Source organism: Orcinus orca, chromosome 7 (assembly GCF_937001465.1).
Source record: "Orcinus orca chromosome 7, mOrcOrc1.1, whole genome shotgun sequence".
In the NCBI taxonomy this organism is placed as follows: Eukaryota; Metazoa; Chordata; class Mammalia; order Artiodactyla; family Delphinidae; genus Orcinus; species Orcinus orca.
In genome coordinates, this window is record NC_064565.1 from 38,438,375 (window position 1) to 38,459,033 (window position 20,659).

Here is a 20,659-nt window from a genome sequence, read left to right on the forward strand (position 1 = left end):
TGAACTCAAGATTTGCTTTTTAAAAAACAATATGTAATCTTCAGTTACCAATGGATAATTTCCAGGTTCTATTTTGAAAGTGATAATTAGGCCTGGAAATTTTTGCTAACTTTGTTATGTAAATCACACCTTTGGGGGAAAAATTGGACAAAATAGCAATAGAAAACCATTTTACCCTGAATGATCTTTTTTCATCTATTCAATCAGATGATATACATGCCAGGCTTTTTGCCATACTCAGTGATTCCTAGAGCATTTAAAAATTCAGCCCCCAATTTAAAAAAGAATGGTCCTTGTTTCTGTTTATGCCAACCTCAGATATAATGTTGAGTTCCTCAGATCTTGGCTTCCCACCCCTTGACTGGTTGGAGGCTCATTATAGAATCTTGTACCACCAGAATCTTAAACACTTTTCTCTTTTTCATCACATCCCAGCCCCACCCCATCCCCCCATTTTCACCAGCTATTCTCTGGAAAGAAATATAAATTAATCTCTAAACCATGTTTTTAAATTCCTATTTCTACATTTCCTAAAAACTTTGAGACTGACATAATTATACAACTCCAGAAGACTTTTCTTAGTCAAGGTAATCCCCAAATAAAACTCTATAACCTCTCTTGTGCAATCAATTGGAGATAACGTCTCTGGGTCAGACAAAAAAAGAACTATATCAGCTCTGTGCTGTTTCACAGTGGAAGGCAAAATGAAAATGGTCCCACCAAACTGCACGGGACACCCTATTCTGGCTCCTCGGGGAGCAGTATCTGGTTTTGATGGGAAAGTCCAATTCCAATGATAGACTCAAAAGACATCTGCAAAACTAAATATATCTCTAAATACAGCACAGCTTGAGAAACAGATCAGATCTGGTTTCAAAACACTATGTTGTTAACCCTTTTCAAGATTCGGAATTCCTTGAAATGATTATTCTCATGGTTAAAGAGAAAAAGTATCACAGAAAATCACTTTGTATCCAAATATTTGCTTGTATCTCAAAATATGACATTCCATGGTGGCCACATTCTACCTTAAATTACTTACTGAATGGCATCTGTTGGCTTACTGATTGCTAAAGCCAAGAACAAAAGCAAAAAGGATATAATTCTCCTATTCATATGTCGAGGTCAGAATAGAGAGGCTGACTCATCATAGAGTTGTTATAGCAAGTCATAGGCTTTTCTGCCATCAGTCTGTTCATTTGTTATTATGAGTTATACAATTGCTGTTTTTCTTCATTCAAGGCAGAAACATAAGGACTAGGCCAGAGAGAGTAGAGTCCTTAATGGCTCTTTTCTCTTACTTCCCTACTTGACAGGCTAGTCAGTTGGCTTACATAGCCAGTTGGACACATATGCCTTTGTCATCTCGCCTCCTCATGCCTCCCCACTTTAATTACTTGTCAGTGTGCTTTTGTCTCTTGTCTTTTGAGAGGGTTGGTTTCCTGAGCACATATGCTCTCTTTTTTGCTAGATATGACATTTGCCATAGTACAGTTTAGTTTAGTGTATACTTTAGTAATTTACCTACTTTAAAGAAGTCACTTTCCCTTTACAGGCAGACCTCAAGAGATATTGCACGTTCAGTTCCAGCCCACCTCAATAAAGCAAGTAACACAACAAAGTGAGGTACACAATTTTTTTTGTTTCTTGGTGCTTACAAAAGTTATGTTTAGACTATACTGTAGTCTATTAAGTGTGCAATAACATTATGTCGAAAAAAACCCAATGTACATACCTTAATTACAAAATATTTTATTGCTAAAAAGTGCTAACCATCATTTAAGCCTTCAGGGAGTCATATTTTTTGGTGATAGTAACATCAAAGATCACTGATCACAGGTCACCGTAACAAATACAATAAAATGGAAAAGTGAAATATTGGGAGAACTGCCAAAATGTGACACAAAGACACAAAGTGAGCAAATGTCATTGGAAAAATGGTGCAGAGGGCTTCCCTGGTGGCTCAGTGGTTGAGAGTCGGCCTGCCGATGCAGGGGACACGGGTTCGTGCCCCGGTCCGGGAAGATCCCACATGCCGCGGAGCGGCTGGGCCCGTGAGCCATGGCCGCTGAGCCTGCATGTCCGGCGCCTGTGCTCCGCAATGGGAGAGGCCACAACAGTGAGAGGCCCGTGTACCGCAAAAAAAAAAAAAAAAAATGGTGCAGAAAGACTTGTGAAACTAAGGGTAATCATCAGATCCATTAAACTTGTAACCTGCCTTCACTGATTAAGCTCCTTTAATTGTTGCTACAAAAAACTTGCATATCCTCCAAGCATCAAGTAGCCTAAACAATAAATTGTTTGCCCAGTTGTTTTTCAAGAACTTGGAGCCAGCTGTGTCCAGTTCAAGCTCCAGCCAGTTAACACTGGTTAGGACAACCGACCTTCCAACTGGGCATGTGCAAGTGTCCTCTTGGTGACCTTTTGATGTCAGAGGACCAAAAACTCCACCCACAGAAAGTACTAGGGCTGCCATTTTTTGAACATGAGTTACATAAAGAAGTTTAGTTGCATCTGCCCAGAATGAAGATTATCTCACCTTTTTCTTATTTCCAATCACCTTTCCCCATGCTTCCCACACCTCAGCTTTATCCCATAAATATCCCGAGCGCCCGAGTTTGAGGAGGCAGATTTGAGATTTGTTCTCCCATTTCCTCGCTTGGCTGTCTCGTGAATAAACTCTGCTGCAAACCTCAGCATCTCAGCCTTTGGCTTGCTGTGCATGAGGCAGTTGAGCCTGGTCTGACAACCCTTGCTCAGCACTGCGTTGCCACAAACCTTCAACTTGTAAAAAAAAAAAAAAAAAAAAAAAAAACGCAACATCTGCAAAGCACAATAAATCAAAACAAGGTATGTCTATTTTCATATTCTTCCCAACGATTGAAGATCCTGTAAGGATAAGGGACTTTTGTTTTTCAAACTCCAAATGCTAGTATATCTAGTTTTTTGTAAACATGCTGACTCAGCGAAACCTTCCCTGATTTCATAATATTTCCCTTTTCTGTTCCTTGGCAGTATTATTTAGAGTACCTATTTAATATCTTATTCTATTCTTTCTTACTCTCAGCTTACCTACCAGAGGTTCCCAAATCTGTCGCGTATCAGAAATGCCAGGGGAAACCCTAACCCTATAAATTCTGATTCAGTAGTCCGTGAAATACCCAAGAAACCCTGTGTCTAAAGCCCCTGCAGTTTTCAAAATTCTTACTCCACACCCCCACCAAAGAAAAAAGGAGACTGCATTGCATAGTTGGTGTGGAACAGATTAAAAGGACCACAATATCTGTAACAGTGTGGCCTGGGAATATAAGTTTTTTTTAATTTTCTGGTGATCCTGAGGTAGACGCCATTGACAGAATTGAGAACATTTGTTAGCACCTTGTAGCAGTAATAGGGGATGTTAAAGTGGAGATGGCAATATAGAGAATACTGATGTGGCTGGAGAACACAGGTAGGGACTAAAGGTTAGATTGGGGTAAAGGGATAAGAACTCTTAAATGCTAAATTAAGGAATTTGGATTTATTTTGTAAGTAGTGAACACAAGAGCTTCTTAGAAAAGGAGTATCATGATTCAGCCACAATTTTTGAAATGTAATTCTGAAAGCATTAGAAGGATGGAGTTGATGGGAAGACTAGAGTCAGGTAAAACCATAATGGACCAGAGACAAGATGAGGAGGTCCCAATTAATGAAAGAGGGAACATAAGGAATATGTATAAGACAGCAAAGAAATACTGTCAGGTGTTAGAGTGGAGATGAAGGGTCAAATGGTGGAAGGGATCGAAATGATTCAAGTCTTTAGCTGGACTACAGGAAGACTTATGATCCCATTAACTGAAAAAGGAGGTCCAGATTTTTTGTTTGTTTGTTTTTGTTTTTGTTTTGCGGTACGTGGGCCTCTCACCGCTGTGGCCTCTCCCGTTGTGGAGCACAGGCTCCGGACGCGCAGGCTCAGCGGCCATGGCTCACGGGCCCAGCCGCTTCACGGCATGTGGGATCTTCCCGGACCGGGGCACGAACCCACGTCCCCCGCATCGGCAGGCGGACTCTCAACCACTGCGCCACCAGGGAAGCCCAGGAGGTCCAGATTTTGAGGGAAAGATGATGAGTGTAGTGATGTATTTCTTATTTGAAAATCAAACTCAAGTTGATTTTGGAAAGATGCTGAGTAACCAGTTGGAAATTAAGGTCTGCAATTCACGAGCAGCCAAAACTGAAGAAGTAGGTTTAGGGTCATCCACGCAGAGATACTACTTAAGATTGTACACAAAACTACTTCTCAGGGAATTTGGATATTTTGAGATTGAGGGGGTTGGGATGAATTGGGGCCTTAAGTTTGAGGGTAGGCTGACTGTATCTTCTATCCCTCCATTGAATTTATGAGCTTAGTGAAGAGGAAATTGTGAAGAACGTGAGAAGGTGTAAACCAAGAAAAAGTAAAAGGATTATCTAGCAACATCAATGCCTGTCAGTCTATGCCAACTGGTGTAACAAACAGCCCCCAGATCTTAGTGGCCTAACACAATAAGAATGTATTTCTCACTTATGTCACAGTTCAATGAGGGTTAGTGGAGTTCAGAGGGAGCAAAAGTTAGGGTGGGTGAGGGGCTTTACTTGGCTCCATGTACCCACTCGGGGACCCCAGTTTCGTTACTCTTCAGCTGTGGTGTCTAGACCACCCTGGCTTCCTCCAACAAGAGAATGAGGAAAGAGGCATTACGGAGGATTTGTAAGACATTTAGAGGTCAGGCCCAGAAGAGGTATATCTCACTTCTACCCACACTCCACTGGTCAGAACTCAGTTATAGGGCTTAAACTAACTGCAGGAAATGCTGGGAAATGTATTTTGCTGCATGCCAGCTGGAAAATAAAACAGATTTGGTGAGCACATGAAAGTGTTTCTGCCACAGTCTTGGTCACCACATACCTATTTTACCCCCTCCTCCCATATGCAGAACAAAATCACCACCTCCCATGAGAGACAGCCCCAATTTCCATTCAATGACTGCATCCAGCCCAAACACAAGGATCTCTGAGTAATGCTCAGGCCCTCCACCAGGTCCAGATGGGATTTCTCAAGTTCTTGTAAACTATGAACTAAAAAAGCCACAAATTATCTGCCTCTCAACACACATACTCCCAAAATTCAGTGGTGGAATGGGCACATACTTATCACCAAAACACTCCCATTTGGGAAGAGGAAACAGACATGAGTTAAAGCAATCCTAAAATCCTGCTCAGCAGACACAATGAGAGCCTACCACTCTGGAGTGTGGAGTAGGTGAAGATGTTCTTGTACAGGTCCTGATTCTACTCTTTGGGAGAACTCCTTTGACTATTTTATCCATGGCTACTGTCTCTACCCACTGGGAGCTTCTTCCTTGTCCAACATCTCCTTTGGCCATGTCTGAAATGGGTACTTGGGAGTACTTCCTTCTTACAGACTGCACAGTTTTTACAGGCTGCTTCCTATTGGAACAGGTTGAGAGCCCAAGAGTTGTCTTTCTACTTAAACAATCAAGATTTGTTTTTAATCCAAGCTTGTTTCTTTGGTAATACAGTTCCCTCAAAAGCATAGAATATTTCTGTTCTACTGTATTCATGTTCATCCTGTTAGCTAAGTAAACATCCCCCAATTTTTTTTCTAGACATAATTCTCAAATATGCTTTATTTCCTCACTCTGAACCTTGCTATCTCAATTTAATGGCAGTCACCTCAGTGCCATCAATCCTGGTTGGAAAACCACATCCTTAATTTGATCTTTGCCAAATGCTTGGATATAATGTTTTTTTTAAATTTTTTCAGTCTTATTTTCTACTGACTGGGGCTTGGTAATGGTCATCTTTGTTAACTCTTCAAGGCCCCAAATTAATAGTCTCTATTACTTTAATTTCTGCTTGCTAAGGGGCCAGTTCTTTCCTGACCTTATCTATCTTTTGAAATATTTTTCAAAAATTAGCCAACAGTAGTCAATACACTGCTAAGTTGATTCTTTCCAACTATTTCCTCTAGAGCTATTTGTTCAACAGAGATATCATCTGCCTCCAAAATATAAGTGGTGACCGTTTTATCAAACCATTTGCTACTATATAACATGGATTGTCATCGTTTGTCATTTTTTCAGCTTTTAACATTAGTTTCTTTGCTAACTACCCTGCCTCGCTAACCAATGCCATATAGTTTAGGGTTTTATTATATAGCAGCCCAGTGTTGGTAACAATTTCTGTACTAGTCAAGATATCCTAGCTGCTATAATAACACCAACATCTTAATGAGTTAAATTATAAAGGTTTCTATAAAGGTTTCTCATGTCATAATCAAAGCATGTTAGGGACAAAGGGGAGCTTAGATACTCCCAACTGTAACATAATGGCTTCTGTTATGGGCTTGTGTTCCCCTCACCAAGATTCATTTAAGTACTAACTTCCAGTAACCTCAGAATGTGACCGTATATGGAGACAGGGTCTTTACAGAGTTAAGTTAAAATGAGGTCATGAGGGTGGGCACAATCAAATATGACTATGTCCTTAGAAGAGGAAGAAATTTAGAAACCCATCTACAAGCCAGGGAGAGAGGCCTGGAACAGATTCTTTGCTTAAGGCCCTCAGAAGGAACCAATTCTGCAGACACCTTAATCTTGGACTTCTGGTCTCCAGAACTGTGAAAAACTAAAATCTGTTGTTTTAAACAACCCAGTCCATGGTACTTTCTTATGGCCATCCTAGCAAACTAATACGACTTCCTAGTCGCCAGGTGTCATGCAGCCAGCAAGTGGGGAAAGAGAAAATGTGAGAATCTTGAAGGAGATCTCAGGATCATTGCCTGGAGATTTTAGGGGCTTTGCCTCTATATCATGTCTACCCCCATAGCATTAGCTAGAACTCAGGCACATGGACTCACCTTATTGCAGGAGAGATAAGGAAATATTTAGCTGTTTGCCAGAGATAAAAAGGAAATAGGTTTGGCGAGCCCATTAAAGTTTCTGTGCTAGAGTGGCCTAGCTCAAGTTGGGTAGTTTGAATTTGAGGTGGGAATGATTCTCTACTCAGACCAGCAATTAGTGTAATTTCAGCAGAGAACTGGAGAAGGAAGCAGAGGGAAGAGATTTTTCCTTCATTTATATATCACTCTCCAGTTGACTTTTCTCAGTTTTTACTCAATTCATTTGGTCCTCAAAATAGCCCATTTAAGTATCCACTGAACAAATATTTGTTGAATTCATTATACGTATTCAACACAAAAGAGACTTTCCCTTAATTTCCCAGTCCACTAGATGTATGGTTGGATAGGTAGGTACATAGTTGTAGGGATATTATTGTACTTATTTTATTTATAAGTAAATACAGTCGCAGAGAGATTGACTTGAATAAGTCATATAGTTAATAACTAATAGTCAGTGTCTTTTAAAAAATATGTATGTATACAGTGCCTGGCAGGCATGTAATAAATACTAGTCATCTCACTCCACCCTTTGCTTTTACATGCCGTGTAGTTTTCACAGATTACACAGGGTAATCAAGTATATTAAAACTGTAAGTGAAAGGTGCATTGTAGAAAGCATGATTATGTTAAATGCCTCTAACTATATATATATCACTTGTTCTGTGGCACCACCATCAAGTGCAAACTCCTCAACCACACGTTCAGACATGACTGCCACACACTGGCCCTTCCCACCTGAGCTGCCCAGCTGAAAGGACTCTGCTGTTCTCACCATTCATTCCACAACACATGCTATGAAACACCCCATTCTCTTGTGTTTGCTTATGCTATTTTTTGCCCATCATGCCTATCTGTCTAAATCCTACCAATTCCTCAAGTATCTTAGGTGGTCTCCTTATAACTTTCCCTGCATATTTCAGCTGACCTCAAGCCTCCATTATCTATCTGAACTCACTATTTATAATACTGTTTTGGCATACCATCCTTAGACTCCCCTTATATAACATTTTTATGCTCAATGGCATTAGAATAAAGCATATTTTTATATTTCTAAACTTCAGGGCATTCAAAATTCATTTTGTGTTTTTAAGTTTGCATGAATCATTTACTTCTTAAAAAGTCATAAGTTGGAAGATTTTTTTTCAGTGTGGTGTTTAGATAGGGCCTTCTCTGATCAAAAATGTGAAATAGGTTGCCTTGTGTGGCCCTTCCAATCTTTTTTTTTTTTTTGCACTTAAAAATAAGAACCCTATAGCATTTTCCTCCCACTGTCAAGGTTGCAGGGCTTCCTTGGTCTGGTAGGTCTGCCTGGAAGAACCCCTGTGGCCATAGACATTCTCAGTTTTCCTCATCTCTTTGCCAACAATACGTATCTGTCCCCTCTCCCACCCCCAGGTAGCCAAACTTAATCAGACACATTTCCAGTAAGATACAGAGGCTAAACGTGACAGCAGTTTCATGGTTGCAATTTCATGACATCTAAGATTGTTTGCGCAAATTGTAGTCAGTGAGGTAACACTGGAAGTAGGAGGGCAGCATGTGAAGAACTTTTGATGTCCCCAAAAAGATGAAACCATATGCTATGCCATGGACAAAACTCTGGTTCCGTAAAATATCATCAGTGTAAAGGGGAAAAATTGATTTGAGTAGTAAAACATCATAAAGCATGGAGTCTACAGAAATAATTTTAATTCAGAGATCTTGTATCCCTATTGTAGCTTTGTTCATTATTAGTTTATGGATATAGAGCATGATTATAGAGAAGCTGACCAGCTACCTAATACAAAAAGTTCATTGTTGCAAAAACAACAACAAAAGAACTGCTTTGGGACTTAACATTTAATAAAAGAGACAATAACAAACAGTGCTTTAGAGGACCACTTTCTGTTTAACAGTAAGGTAGCCTAGTAGAAAAATAACGAATAGATTTAAGCATGGAAAGCATCTTCCTTCTTTGCAGGTTTGCTTCTGGTAGGGACACAAACATAATGGTCCAGGCCCTGAATATAGTCCAGGCAGGCTCTGACCACCTCTGAGACAGAGCTGGGAACAGGCAGGTTGTATTTTTAGGTTATGAGCTTCAAGTTCCTGGAGACTATGTCTTGTTGATTCTCTTGGCTCCCTCTTGCACAGTACTACATGCATTTTTGGTACTCAAATATCCTTCAGTTCTGATATCGGAAACCTGTCTGTCTTTGTTCATTTATCTCAAGAACAGAAGAGAAAACTTCACCTATACTCAAATATTCCCATACCATTTAAGGTCCACAAGCTGAGAAGTCTTCCCCTACTCCATCATAAAATATTTTATTATGCCAATTATGGGGAACCCAATCACTCAAATAATTCATAGTGAGATGGAAAAAAGTACCTGGAGAAACATGGGGAATAATCATAAAACTAGCCATGGATGTGAATACAATGATATAAACACCTTTCTAATTTCAATAATTCCTTATTCCTGAAAATAAAGGAAATTATTCATTCCTCCCTTTTAACTACAAATATAGATATAAGTGCATTTAAATAGAGGAGTTAGGTTGAGCATAATAACCACCAACTTTGATTATGGATGAGGTCAATTCAAAGAGAGAGAAAAAGACAAAAACTAGTCACGTTCTCTCTCTCATAATAATTTACTATAAATGTATAGTAAATTAAGCTTCACAAAATTTTATTTAATTTTTAAATAAAAATAATTTAAGGTCTTCACTATAAAACAGCAAGATGAAAAAAGTAGGCTTTTTATTTAGGGAACACCCCCCCCCCCCACTTATAAGTATTTCAAAGCACATCAAAGGATAAATTGTTAATTACAGAGCTAAGATGGCATATTGATTACCTGCAAATGTTCTTAGCTCTGTTTTCCTCTATCACACAAAAATGGAGAAAATTTGTATTATTCTTTTTGTTTTCCATTTTAACAACTTTACCACCAACTACTTAATATTAACATGTTTGTGAATCTTACAAACAAAACCCTATAATCTGCTTTTTTAAAAAAGTCTGTTTAATAGCCTTTTTGTAGTTAGAAATTCTTTTCATCATCTTTGCTGTATTACAGAAAAAGGCAATCTCAAATCTTATTATAAATGACAAAAAGGATTTTTAAAAGAAAAAACTAGTTTCAATGATGCTTTTTCAACTCGTTGCAATAGAACCTCTCTGATACACGAATGACAATGTTTTCCTACAGTTTCTCATTAGTACTTTCATTTGTTCTGTATCTCACCTCTCTAGCTTCAAATATGCTAAAGGAACATGCAGAATCACAAAGAAGCCCACCTTTATGCCTTTCTGTGGGGAAGAATTAAATTCTGTGGCTACATCTCTGAATGATAGTGAGTTCTGCCTTCCTTGAATTCTCCATCTGACCTGGAATGTGCACTCGCAAATAGAAGTGATGAAAACAGGTAGAGGACTGTCATAGGTCCATCTGCCCCCATTTATGGCTGAGTCAATAGGATCTGCTTGTGGCCCCATACATATGTGTGAGGACAGGAGAAAGGAGGAAATGCAAAGAAAGGACTTCTCCAATCCTGGCTATTTGAACACTAAAAGATACCACATACCCACTTCCAACAACTCACTGAAGGTTACTGCAGATCTCTGTGCAAATAAAAACATAAAGCCTAAAAGAGTGGCTTTTCTAGTGCTTCAAATAGACAACCCACATCCTCACAAAGAAAGTAAATTCTCGTTTATTTAAAAAATGTCTTATGTGCTTAGAACCAAAACCCTCCTCTAAACAATATCATATGGTAGAAACTGAAAGGAACAAAGGATGTTTTAGTAACTGGGTCTTGTTGTGTTAAATAAATGCAGCATGAAGTTTACATATTTATGTGGGCGTAATGATGTAATCCAATCTCAGAAAACTCATACAAGATGATGCTGGGTTCTATGCATTCCTGAGCACTGAGATTAACAATGTGCTTATATAAAACTACACACGTTGTTGGTTAAAAAAATATAATATATTGCCACCTTTATGGGAAAAAAAATGAAGACAAAGACAAGCCATTTGTATAAAATATTTTGATCAGTTCTCTGTTAGCTTAAAATTGAATTACTCAGTTTTCTCCTTCCAGTTTAAGATTATCCAACAAATTTTCTCCAAGCATTTATAATTCAGGCTGAATCTTGTTTTCATATTCTTATTTCTTTCATTTTACCCTAAAATTTCCTCTTTTTTTTTTTTTTTTTTTTTTTGTCCTATTGTATTTTGTATAAACCACTGCAAATCCTCTTTGAACAACAGGGGAAGCACGGCCAATCACATCTCTTTCCCCAGTCCCAAGAAGCAGGGGGACTCAACTCTACCTTATTCAGAGGCTCTGTGCCCAAAGCTCACCTCCCAGCTGCCTCGGGAAAATTGTTCAGCCCTGACAGCAGCTGCACTCTGAGCTTCACAGTGTCCGGGAAGAGTCTGGGCAGTAATCCATGTCTGTGCACATTAGAATCACCAGGTCTAAAACCTGGCTTGAGGTACATACAGAACCACATACTTCATGTCAGAGTTGCTACAATTAGACTTATCTCAATTCCGCTCCTTATTCCAGGTAACTTTAGCTAACCGAATCGTCCCTTCCTATCTCTTCCCCAACATTATTAAACGCCTAAACGGTAGGATTATGGCCCTAACATTCTTTGTACCCCTCTTCACATTCCCAAGGATTTCATCCAATGTTGTACACATAATAGCTAATGCTTATTAAGCACTTACTGTATGCCAGGCCCTGCTGTCTGCACTTAACATGTATTATTGCGTATAATCATTTCAACAGCACTATGAAGTAGCATTAATTTTATCCCCATTTTACAGATGACAGAACTAAGTCACAGAGGTGTTCAAATCCATGTTTGTAAATAGTGAAGCCAGAATTCAAAGCCAGAGTGTACACTCCTAACTGCCAAGCAACACTTTCTCCCACTTAGCACATCACAGATGCTTAATCAAATTTTAATATGAGAATAGGTGATTCCAGCAAGCAGAATCATGAAAATGTAGGAAAGCAGTTTAAAGGCCAATTCTTCAAGTAAAAAGAAAAGTATCCTTGATAACTCAGACATTCTGCCTTATATCATCATCTGTTCAGCCACTGAGCAATGGCATCTCTTGAAACAGATTATGAGCACTGCCCTCACCTAAATGATTGCAGTAACTTCTTATGTGGCCTCTCTGTCTCCAATCTCTCCCTCTTCCAAACCCTGTTCTATACTTTCCAAATTGACTATATTAAGGGTTCTTATATAGACCAGATCAGAATAATTTAGTAAAATCATTTACCTCCCTTATTTGTCTCAAAATTCAGCCTCACTGAAGTAGGGACCGTATCTTTTTATTTCTGCTAAATTGCTTTTCAAGTAGTAGACTCTCAAAAATTTTGAAGGTAGTTAAATGAGGGCCTTGTCAGGTTTGGCTACTCTTTGGAACACAGAGTAGAGCAATCCCGATTGGCAAGATATTCTGGGAAGAGGCAGTGGTAGATATATGCACAATTATGCATACATAGGCAGTTTACCTTTGATTCTATATTTTTAGGAATGTGTTCAGCTACAAATAATAGAAAACCCAACCAACAAGCTCAAACCAATAAAAAATTTCTTCTTCTCACATAACAAGATCAAGGGTAGCATTTGACAGGATCGGTTCTACTGCTCAAATATGTTCTGAGATTCAGGCTCTTTCTACTCTTCCCCTTTACCATACTCAGTCTACTGCTTTTCCTCAGCCCGATTTTCATCTTATGTTGAAGGATGGCTCTGGACATCATATCCATACCCAGGGCAGGAAAGAGGGGACGTGGCAACACCAGCCACCCCTCCTACCAGGAAAGCAGTACTTTACCAGAAACCCCTACTCCCACTCCAGGCAAGGTGGTACTTACATCTCATTGGTCAGCAGTTTGTCACATTTTCCAGATGTCAGGAAATCTGGGGAAGTAAATTCATTTTCCTAGCCTCTTTAGTGAAAGGAGACAAGAAGGAAGGGAGTTGGAAATTGCTGTGGGTCAGCCAACCAACAGTACCTGCCACAGAGTCTTCCCTTCCCATCTTCTTCCCCCAGGAGAGCATCATTTCCAGGAAGTTCACATGCATGTGCTCTTTCCACCATCTCTTAACCAGTCTACATATCAAAACTATTTCTAAGGAAAGAAGATGGAACGTACGGTAAGTTCTGAGTGAAAATGACAGCTTCAGTTAAAAGAAACCAAAGTCTTAAGCTAGCCTCTGTCAGTGTCTCTCACCACATGCACTGTTGCCATTTGGGTAGGATAGTTCTTTCTTACACATGACTGACTGCTCATGGAGAGCATTTGCCATCATCCCTGTCTCCTGCTCCAACTGGCTGTAGTAATCCAAGTGTCTCTTCCCATTTCCAAATGCCCCGTGAAGAACTCCCAGTTGACAACAACTGAGCTAAAGATTGGAGCTCCCAGGTAAAATGTCAGAAACCAACAGTTAGGGACTGAGTAAGGAACTGAGTTGGGGAAGAGTGTGGAAAGGAAATTTTGAAGTGTAAACAAGACCTTCTCAGAGCCTCTTGAAAAAAGAACCTAAATAACTTTTCTTCACTCTTTGCTGTTAGCTCTTAAGAAAGAAGAGATCATCTGGGGTCCTTGTCTGACCAACATCACTGCATTCCACAATCCATCAAAGACCACAAATGGAATGAGAACAGGGTGAGTAAAGCAGATTTGCCACTCAGTTTAGAGAATGGCCAAAGAAGCAGACGTTTACACACACGCACCACACATACACACACACAAACACGTTTGCTTACACAGATGTTTTTTAAAAAAAGTTTTATTGCTAGGTCATCCATACACCATATAGTTCACCCCTTTATAGTGTGCAATTACAGTTTTCAAAGTGGATTTTACTTGTGTCTGGGGAATGAAAGTGTTGGAGTAGGTGGTCTCTAAGAGCACTTGCAGCTCGGGGATTCTCTAGCTTGCCCTCCTTATGAGGAGATGGAGGGTCATGGAGAGGAGACTGACTGGCTCTGCAATCAGTGCTGTAGGCAAAGACTCTTCACCTGCTTCAGCACCCTTGCACCAAACACTTGGGGAATGTGGTGTCCCTGAGCAATAACCATAACATTTACAAACTGTACTGTCCTGCAAAGAGCTCAAAGCTAATGTCATTACCTTACAGAAGTATTTATTTTCATAATATGCATTAAGTAGGTAGGGGTTAAGTATCATTATCTTCACTTCAGTAATAATGAAAGTGAAAAGTATTGGTTTAGAGTGGCTTAGTCAAAGTCCCACCATTTATCACTGGGTTAACTGAACTGAGGTTTCCAGTGAAAGTGCTCTGCTTTTATCTCTTAGGAGAATAAACTTTAATGGCAGTTTTCCACAAAGTTGAAAAGCAAAAATTACAATAGAATACAATTCCTTTGTAAAAAATTCTTGATGTGTTCTTTCTAACTTAATCTTTTGTTACTAACAATGAAGATTTAGCACTTGTGTAGCACTTTTAATCCACAAAGCACTTTTCAAATGTTAACTAATTAAACATCACAAGCACCTTGGAAATGAGAAAGTTCTTTTATTAGACTTATATGCTTCCTCTAACATGTATATTAAATACTTTATTTCAAGTTTATCAGAATATTTGTGACACCGATGAAGAAAATCTCATTTTAACTAATTAATTGTCTTCTTTACAGAATGCAATAGAAAGTGTTATTGAAAGTATTCATTAGATGTTCTGAACTTTTCATTTAAATAGAATAATATAGGGCTTGATGCTCTTAATATATATTTGGTGTGACATATTGTGATTTGAAAGCATAATAAAGTAATATGAATTTGATTGTTTTAAATCAACCCTTGAGAGAGTACAATAAAATCACCAAAATTGTTAATATTGATCAAGCCTCCTCTATGCCAGGCACAATTCTCAATGGTTTACATTTATCAGCTTATGTAGTCTTGCCAACATCCCTATGATGAAGTATACAATGATCCCCATTTCACAAATGAGGAGACTGAGAGAAGAGAAGTTAAATAATGTGAACAAGGTTAGATAGCTAATAGGGAGCCTAGCCAGGCAGCCTGGCTCCAGAGTCCATGCTCTCAAGATCTAAAGTATACTATTGAAATCACAACAGAGAGTAAGTTTGTTTTTGGTTTTTGGGGTTTTTTTGGCTACGTTGGGTCTTTGTTGCTGTGTGCGGACTTTCTCTATTTGCAGTGAGCGGGGGCTACTCTTCGTTGCGGCACGCGGGCTTCTCATTGCAGTGGCTTTTCTCATTGCAGAGCACAGGCTCTAGGTGTGCGGGCTTCCATAGTTGCAGCATGCGCACTCAGTAGTTGCGGCATGCAGGCCCTAGAGCGCGTGGGCTTCAGTAGTTGCGGCACATGGGCTCAGTAGTTGTGGCTCATGGGCTCTAGAGTGCAGGTTCAGTAGTTGTCGCACACAGGCTTATTTGCTCTGCAGCATGTGAGATCGTCCCAGACCACGGATTGAACCCATGTCCCCTGCATTGGCAGGTGGACTCTTAACCACTACGCTATTAAGGAAGTCCCTAGAGTAAGTTTTTAAAAAGACTGTAAGTTAAAGAACCATGGACAGTTTCTAAGGTACAATCTCTCCAGGCCTCTAAGAAGTCTTAAACATATTTAATTGTAAATATGGAAAATAAGCTAAAGTTCTGGCACCATCACAGGTTTGGGGAAAACGATGATAGATTTCATATTTTCAGTATGGATTTTAATGCTTGATAATTATATTAAAAATATTCTCTGCCACTAACGACAGTTAAATTTTTGAATTTTTAATTTGTCAGTTTGTCTGTTAATAACTTCTAAAACAACTGTTAAACTTAACACTGAGTGGGGAAAAAATGCCATATGTAAAATTTCTTCTTTAGATATGTAAAGTACCCAAGGATTTGTATGTGTGTGCATGCTCATGCGTGCGTGTGTGTGTGTGTGTGTGTGTGTGTGTGTGTGTGTGTGATATAAGGTAAGAACAAGTGAAGTAAGGCCTTTATATTAGGAAGGAATTAAAAATGTAACTAACCTTGGTCAACGTATATTGTTTCAAATATTATAGTAAATTCAGTGGATATTTGACAAGCATTCTCCATGAACACAATATCTATTAAGTTCTGCTACAAATCTTTAGCAAGGAAAAAGAAAAATATTTATCTGTAATTGAGTATATTAGTGTAAATATCTTTTTCTGTTTTGTTTTTTGAGGTTTTTGGGGTTTTTTTAACATCTTTATTGGAGTATAGTTACTTTACAGTGGTGTGTTAGTTTCTGCTGTATTACAAAGTGAATCAGCTATATGTATACATAAATCCCCATATCCCCCCCTCTTGCATCTCCCTCCCACCCTCCCTATCCCACCCCTCTAGGTGGTCATAAAGCACTGAGCTGATCTCCCTGTGCTATGCAGCTGCTTCCCACTAGCTATCTATTTTACATTTGGTAGTGTATATATGTCATTGCTACTCTCTCACTTTGTCCCAGCTTACCCTTCACCCCTCTCCATGTCCTCAAGTCCATTCTCTACATCTCCGTCTTTATTCCTGTCCTGCCCCTAGGTTCATCGGAACTTTTTTTTTTTTTTACATTCCGTATATATGTGTTAGCATACGGTATTTGTTTTTCTCTTTCTGACTTACTTCACTCTGTATGACAGACTCTAGGTCCATCCACCTCACTGCTAATAACTCAATTTTGTTTCTTTTTATGGCTAAGTAATATTTCATTGTATATATGTGCCACATCTTCTTTATCCATTCATCTGTCGAGGCACACTTAGGTTGCTTCCATGTCCTGGCTATTGTAAATAGAGCTGCAATGAACATTGGGGTGCATGCGTCTTTTTGAATTACGGTTTTCTCTGGGTATATGCCCAGTAGTGGGATTGCTGGGTCGTATGGTAGTTCTAGTTTTAGTCTTTTAAGGCATCTCCATACTATTCTCCATAGTGGCTGTATCAATTTACATTCCCACCAACAGTGCAAGAGGGTTCCCTTTTCTCCACACCCTCTCCAGCATATATTGTTTCTAGATTTTTTTGGTGATGGCCTTTCTGACTGGTGTGAGGTGATACCTCATTGTAGTTTTGATTTGCATTTCTCTAATGATTAGTGATGTTGAGCATCCTTTCATGTGTTTGTTGGCAATCTGTATATCTTCTTTGGAGAAATGTCTATTTAGGTCTTCTGCCCATTTTTGGATTGGGCTGTGTTTTTTTGATATTGAGCTGCATGAGCTGCTTGTGTATTTTGGAGATTAATCCTTTGTCAGTTGCTTTGTTTACAAATATTTTCTCCCATTCTGAGGGTTGTCTTTTGGTCTTGTTTATGATTTCCTTTGCTTTGCAAAAGCTTTGAAGTTCCATTAGGTCCCATTTGTTTATTTTTGTATTTATTTCCATTTCTCTAGGAGGTGAGTCAAAGAGGATCTTGCTGTGATTTATGTCATAGAGTGTTCTGCCTGTGTTTTCCTCTAAGAGTTTTATAGTGTCTGGTCTTACATTTAGATCGTTAATCCATTTTGAGTTTATTTTTGAGTATGGTGTTAGGAAGTGTTCTAATTTCATTCTTTTACATGTAGCTGTCCAGTTTTCCCAGTACCACTTATTGAAGAGGCTGTCTTTTCTCCATTGTATATTTTTGCCTCCTTTTTCAAAAATAAGGTGACCAGATGTGTGTGGCTTTATCTCTGGGCTCTCTATCCTGTTCCGTTGATCTATATTTCTGTTTTTGTGCCAGTACCATACTGTCTTGATTACTGTAGCTTTGTAGTATAGTCTGAAGTCAGGGAGCCTGATTCCTCCAGCTCCGTTTTTCTTTCTCAAGGTTGCTTTGGCTATTCAGGGTCTTTTGTGTTTCCATACAGATTGTGAATTTTTTTGTTCTAGTTCTGTGAAAAATGCCAGTGGTAGTTTGATAGGGATTGCATTGAATCTGCAGATTGCTTTGGGTAGTGTGCACATTTTCACAATGTTGATTCTTCCAATCCAAGAACACGGTATATCTCTCCATCTGTGTGTATTGTCTTTAATTTCTTCCATCAGTGTCTTATAGTTTTCTGCATACAGGTCCTTTTTCTCCTTAGGTAAGTTTATTCCTAGGTATTTTAATCTTTTTGTTGCAGTGAAAAATGGGAGTGTTTCCTTAATTTCTCTTTGAGATTTTTAATCATTAGTGTATAGGAATGTGAGAGATTTCTGTGCATTACTTTTGTATCCTGCAACTTTACCAAATTCATTGATTAGCTCTAGAAGTTTTCTGGTAGCATCTTTAGGATTCTCTGTGTATAGTATCATGACATCTGCAAACAGTGACAGTTTTACTTCTTTTCTGATTTGGATTCCTTTTATTTCTTTTCCTTCTCTGATTGCCATGGCTAAAGCTTCCAAAACTATGTTGAATAATAGTGGTGAGAGTGGGAAACCTTGTCTTGTTCCTTATCTTAGAGGAAATGGTTTTACTTTTTCACCATTGAGAACGATGTTAGCTGTGGAGTTGTCATATATGGCCTTTATTATGTTGAGGTAAGTTCCCTCTATGCCTACTTTCTGGAGAGTTTTTTGTTTTGTTTTGTTTTGTTTTTCTGCGGTACATGGGCCTCTCACTGTTGTGGCCTCTCCTGTTGCAGAGAACAGGCTCTGGATGCGCAGGCTCAGCGGCCATGGCTCACGGGCCTAGCCGCTCCGCGGCATGTGGGATCTTCCCAGACCGGAGCACGAACCCGTGTTCCCTGCATCGGCAGGCGGACTCTCAACCGCTGCACCACCAGGGAAGCCCTCTGGAGAGTTTTTATCATAAATGGGTGTTGAATTTTGTTGAAAGCTTTTTCTGCATCTATTAAGATTATCATATGGTTTTTATCCTTCAATTTGTTAATATGGTGTATCACACTGATTGATTTTCATATATTGAAGAATCCTTGCATTCCTGGGATAAACCCCACTTTATCATGGTGTATGGTCCTTTTAATGTGCTGTTGGATTCTGTTTGCTAGTATTTTGTTGAGGATTTTTCCATCTATATTCATCAGTGATATTGGCCTGTAGTTTTCTTTTTTTGTGACATCTTTGTCTGGTTTTGGTATCAGGGTGATGTTGGCCTCGTAGAATGAGTTTAGGAGTATTCCTCCCTCTGCTACATTCTGGAAGAGTTTGAGAAGGATAGGTGTTAGCTCTTCTCTAAATTTTGATAGAATTCACCTGTGAAGCCATCTGGTCCTGGGCTTTTGTTTGTTGGAAGATTTTTAATCAGAGTTTCAATTTCAGTGGTTGTGATTGGTCTGTTCATATTTTCTGTTTCTTTCTGGTTCCATCTTGGAAGGTTGTGCTTTTCAAAGAATTTGTCCATTTCTTCCAGGTTGTCCATTTTATTGGCATATAGTTGCTTGTAGTAATCTCTCATGATCCTTGTATTTGTGCAGTGGCAGTTGTTACTTCTCCTTTTTCATTTCTAATTCTGTTGATTTGAATCTTCTCCCTTTTTTTCTTGATGAGTCTGGCTAATGGGTTATCAGTTTTGTTTATCTTCTCAAAGAACCAGCTTTTAGTTTTATTGATCTTTGCTATTGTTTCCTTCATTTCTTTTTCATTTATTTCTTATTTTATCTTTATGATTTCTTTCCATCTGCTAAATTTGGGTTTTTTTTTGTTCTTCTTTCTCTAGTTGCTTTAGGTGTAGGGTTAGGTTGTTTGTTTCAGATGTTTCTTGTTTCTTGAGGTATGATTGTATTGCTATAAACTTCCCTCTTAGAACTGCTTTTGCTGCATCCCACTGGTTTTTGGTCATCGTGTTTTCATTGCCATTTGTTTCTAGGTATTTTTTGATTTCCTCTTTGATTTCTTCAGTGATTTCTTGGTTATTTAGTAGCATATTGCTTAGCCTCCATGTGTTTGTATTTTTTACATTTTTTTCCCTGTAATTGATATCTAGTCTCATAGCATTGTGGTCGGAAAAGATACTTGATATGATTTCTCAATTTTCTTAAATTTACCAAGGCTTAAATTTGTGACCCAAGATATGATCTATCCTGGAGAATATTCTGTGAGTGCTTGAGAAGAAAGTGTATTTTGTTATTTTTGGATGGAATGTCCTATAAATATCAATTAAGTCCATCTTGTCTAATGTGTCTTTTAAAGCTTGTGTTTCCTTATTTATTTTCATTTTGGATGATCTGTCCATTGGTGAAAGTGGGGTGTTAAAGTCCCCTACTATTATTGTGTTACTGTCCATTTCCCCTTTATGGCTCTTAACATTTGCCTTATATATTGAAGTGCTCCTATGTTGGGTGCATAAATATTTACAATTGTTATATCTTCTTCTTGTATGGATTCCTCGATCATTATGTAGTGTCCTTCTTTGTCTCTTGTAATAGTCTTTGTTTTAAAGTCTATTTTGTCTGATATGAGAATTGCTACTCCAGCTTTCTTTTGGTTCCCATTTGCATGGAATATCTTTTTCCATCCCCTGACTTTCAGTCTGTATGTGTGCCTGGGTCTGAAGTGGATCTCTTGTAGACAGCGTATATATGGGTCTTATTTTTGTATCCATTCAGCCAGTCTATTTCTGTTGCTTGGAGAATATAATCCATTTACATTTAAGGTAATTATCTATATGTATGTTCCTATTACCATTTTCTTAATTGTTTTGGGTTTGTTTTTATAGGTCTTTTCCTTCTCTTATGTTTCCTGCCTAGAGAAGTTCCTTTAGCA

General features: G+C 38.7%; 1 long non-coding RNA gene across 1 annotated transcript; it reads left to right on the forward strand.

The window, feature by feature from the left end:
* Nucleotides 1-10,212: 10,212 nt before the first annotated feature.
* On the forward strand, nucleotides 10,213-13,630 carry LOC125965036 (uncharacterized). The gene is made up of 3 exons (XR_007478500.1): nucleotides 10,213-10,356; nucleotides 13,014-13,117; nucleotides 13,536-13,630. It is a non-coding gene; the product is annotated as an uncharacterized LOC125965036 (long non-coding RNA).
* Nucleotides 13,631-20,659: the final 7,029 nt, after the last annotated feature.